Here is a 4,488-nt window from a genome sequence, read left to right as displayed (position 1 = left end):
TATTGTATATCAGGTCAAATTTTGAGAAAAATAACATAGATAATGGAGAGCCATTAAATTTTGGGACACAAAAGTGATAAAAATTTGAAGTTGGCAGATCATTTTAAGAGTGCCTGGAAGAAAAAGAAAATACATCATAAAATGCGAACTAGGAATAAATCAATAGAAATCCATCTTTGCTCTTTTTTTATTGGTGACAATTTGGGCAAAACAAAACATACATTTTCTTCTTTCTTGTGATAGAAGTATTTTTCTATTATTTTATAAAAAACAAATATGTGTATGCTTATGTGTATATATATGTATATGTGTATGTGTGTGATTATAAAAGACAATGCTGACAAAGGAAAGTAATAACAAATTACGATGAGAATAAAATAAAACACAATTGATTATCATGTAAATATGAACATGTAGTATTTCAGTATTGTAGGCTCCCAGAGGATTTTAGAATTAAATTATGACATAAAATTGATGTCTACACTAATGCCTTGATTAAGATATGTGACGTTAAATAGGTATAATGCATCCATTGCTGATGCTGAGGGGCAAAAAGGAAGTTATAGAGCATGCATGGATGCATAATAAAAATAATAAAGATAATGAGACATTAACTCTACCATTTTGTATGTATTTCATCATTAATCTCATTAGTAAAAGTTAAAGCAACACAGGACACAGTTACATAAGCAATTCCTTGTTACCATGGTAAACTCAAACACATAGAGAGAGCAAGCTATGAATCACTATTCCAAACAGTCCTTAACTCTATCAGCTTTGGTTAAGGGGCCAGCCCCTGTACTACACAGACGGTCAACAGCTACCACAAAGTAGCACAATTTGAACAGTCCTATTGTTATGTGGCAGTAAACACTTTGATGGCATTATCCACAAACCACCATTCATCACAATATTTGTTAATGTAAATAAATGTTGTAGCCATAAAAAATACCTGATTACTTTTTTATAGAAATGTGTTGTTTTTATTACAAAGAATCTCCCAAAACGGAAATATCTCAAAAAGGGAGCTAGGCTAACAACCTCCACCTACAGAATTGGGGGAAGATGGGGCAATTTAAGGTTTTTTCTACTTGCCTAAGATGGGTGGGAAGGTATAAACAGAGCCAATCTTAAAATGGCTGACATGACCCAAGCCTAAAAAGGGGTCCCAGAATACCCAGTTACCCCTTCTAAAAAGTTTAATAAGGGCATCTTAACAGAGCTCCTAAGCAGGCACTTGGCAGTTCAAGGTTTGTCTTCTGATTGTTTTCCTTTCTACTCAGACCCTACATGGTTCAAAACTCAGACCTGGGGCAGGACAGAGAAGGGAGCTCTGGGCCCTGGTTCCTATCTAGTCCCTGGGGATGTTATATTTAATATATTTTATATAAATACACAAAGGAATAGAAAATATAAAATCTGAGAAATTGAGGGAAATTGAGGGACCTGGGGAGAAGATGGGAAAGATGGACCTTGCTTAAGCTGCAGACCTTGCTTACACCAACATGACCTCTTCTTTGACCCCTTGGCTTTGTAGCTTCTCCTTCTTGGTTTTCTTCTCTTCTGTGACTTCTTTTTTCTCTTTGGGATTTTCCCTTTCTCATCCTCTGTTTTGACTCTTTGGCTTTTTTGAAGTTAGAAGAGTTCTTGCGACTACTTTCCTCCTCATCGGAGTCTGAGAATACTTCCTCACAGGCAATGCGTTTGTCAGAGGAGCAGATGGAGATTCATTGTCAGGGTCTTCCTCATCCTCATCACCACTCTCTTCTGGGATGACATCTTCAGGTATGGCCTGCATTTGGATCCCAGGGGTATGGGACAGCATTCTCAAGTTCTCAAAGAGCTGCCGCTTAATCCTTTCTAGATATTCATTAGTATTCTGGTTAGTCATATTGGAAGGGCTAATGTGAAACCTGAAATCTGGTCTAAAGTATTCAAAGTAGTCATTGTGTAGTGCCTCATTAGAGATTTCTATGTCCAGGGCCACAGCTGTTTCATAAGTCCAGCACTGAGTGACATTACGGATGGTGTAGGCACCTCCTGCCAACATTAGCATAGGTAAGTTAAAACTCTTCACAAACTCCACACTTGGCACACCCTTTGATGGTCAGACTGACGCAACCTAATCAACCCCCAGACAGAGGATCTGAGCCACACTCTAAGACGACTGCACTAGGCTGGAACATTTCCATTACTTTGGACATGAATATCTTGAAATGGCTTCATAGAACTCATCATCAATGCCATCTTGCAGTAGGTAGTTAATGACATAGTACTAGCCTTTGCCACCCACAATATCCTATAGGTCCCCAGTTCCTGGGAAGTACTCTCCATATTTCTGAAAGGACACAGTCATAACCAAGCTGTAGTATAGAAGGCCTCTTCCATGACATCGCCATGGGAAATATCAATGTCAGTATACAGCACCCTCCGGTGATACTTTAGCAGTACCAGGAGGGCCAAGATGATATTATTGACATAACAGAAGCCAGATGCTTCAGACTTCTTTGTATGGTACAGGACCTCAGCCCAGTGCACAGCCATGTCCATCTGCTGCTTATTGAGTTTGACCACACTTGCAACCGAGCCACCCATGGACAACTAACAGAACTCAAACAAGCCATCAAATAATAGAGAGTCCTAACCAACATTGAATCTCTGAATCTACTTGCTGTATTCAGACATATTATCTAGGTGAATAGAATGCAAAAATTTAATGTAGTCATCACAGTGGTAATTGGTCATCTCCTCAACCACAGCTTTGTGAGGATGATAGATTTCCATTTTTCGGTAGAGACCATGGTTGAGCATCAAATTGTGAGTCATGTGGATTCGGTAAGGCTTTATTGGATGCCCTTGCCCATAATAGTAGTTTTTAATGTCCCCATCATAGTAGTAACAGACTTTCCTCTTGGTGCCCTCAGTCTGTGCCTTCTTGTTCGCCGCCTGGCCCTCCTGTCAGTCTGTCTGCCTGTCTGCCTGCCAGCCTGCCCACGGCTCCTCTGATTACTTTTGATAGTATTTTACATATAGCTTTACAAAAATCAACAAAAATAAGTTTTGTTATAATTATTGAAGTGATGTTATTCTTAAACTAACTCGTTACTAATGTTGAATAAGAGCAATGATTCATTTCATGACAAGGTCAATACAAAAAGCATAGTTAGCTATCATTCCTCCTAAATATGTCGATTAACTTTGCTTAACAATGATAATGTAAATATGATCCAGAGGGTTCTCCAGAGCTAGTGTGGAGTAAATCTATGCATGTATATCTATGGCAGTAAGACTGAAAGAACAAGGAAGCTAGGGTTAGTGTTATCTATCATTAGCATATAAACTTTGAATTCAGGGTGTTTTCTTTGTGTTGGCCACCAAAATATTACTACTGAGACTGATGTAATTACATTTACATGAGTAGACTCATAGAAGTTATTTATTGATATCTTCTTAAAGAAATATATTTGGAGAATAAATGATACTATGTCCTTTAGAAGCTTACATTTAATCATTACAAATGTGCATCACATTTAATAGTTTACTAGGTAATCTCTTCGGGGTGGTTTTCCACTGCCAGGTGATCGTCTTCATTTTACAAAATCCCATTTGTCTACTTTTGTGTTAATTACTTATGATTCAGCAGAGAATGAAAAAAAATCATTGCTCGCATTCCAAAATACCTTCCATTGTTTTACCTAGGTTTTTGGTGCTGTGTTTGGGTCTCTAACACATTGTTCAATGTATTAGATCTCTGGTACAATTTTACAATGATAGTATAGAGTTTATTTTTTCTGTTCATACATATCTTATTTCCTAGCACCCTTTATTGAAAATGCTGTCCTTCCTCAAATGTAAAATGAAGATGGCTTCTGTTGATATTTTCAGGAAAATAGCCAAGCTGCTTAATTTGACAGATAAATATCACTTGACTAAGTATGCTGTCATAATTATAATTTGCAAAAATTATCCAGTGATATTTATATTCACACATTTCATTAGACATCAAAATCTACAATTTATATGCTTGAGATGCTTTGTGGTTAAGAGTATGTCTTGGTCTTGCAGAGGATCTGAGTTCCAGTCTTAGTGCCCACAGTGAGCAACTCGTACCTCCCTATACCACCAGCTTCGGGAAATCCAACACTCTTTCTGGACTTAGAAGGTACTTAGACTCACAATCACCCACAGACGGGCAAGTAAACAAAATAATATTTTAAAATAATTATTTATTTATTTATTTATTTATTTATTTATTTATTTATTTATTAACTTGAGTATTTCTTATATACATTTGGAGTGTTAATCCCTTTCCCAGTTTCCAGGCAAACATCCCCCTCACCCCCCCTTCTTTATGGGTGTTCCCCTCCCCATCCTCCCCCCTTGTCCCCCTCCCCCCAAAAATCTAGTTCACTGGGGGTTCAGTCTTAGCAGGACCAGGGGCTTCCCCTTCCACTGGTGCTCTTACTAGGATATTCATTGCTACCTATG

At 37.8% G+C, this 4,488-nt stretch overlaps 1 pseudogene; it reads right to left on the bottom strand.

Moving 5' to 3' along the window:
* Positions 1-1,495: 1,495 nt before the first annotated feature.
* On the bottom strand, positions 1,496-3,591 carry Hdac1-ps6 (Histone deacetylase 1, pseudogene 6; annotated as a pseudogene).
* Between the last annotated feature and the right edge of the window lie 897 nt (positions 3,592-4,488).

Source organism: Rattus norvegicus, chromosome 7 (genome assembly GCF_036323735.1).
Source record: "Rattus norvegicus strain BN/NHsdMcwi chromosome 7, GRCr8, whole genome shotgun sequence".
Lineage (NCBI taxonomy): Eukaryota > Metazoa > Chordata > Mammalia > Rodentia > Muridae > Rattus > Rattus norvegicus.
The sequence above is the reverse complement of the archived record's forward strand: the minus strand, read 5'-3'. Positions and strand labels throughout refer to the sequence as shown.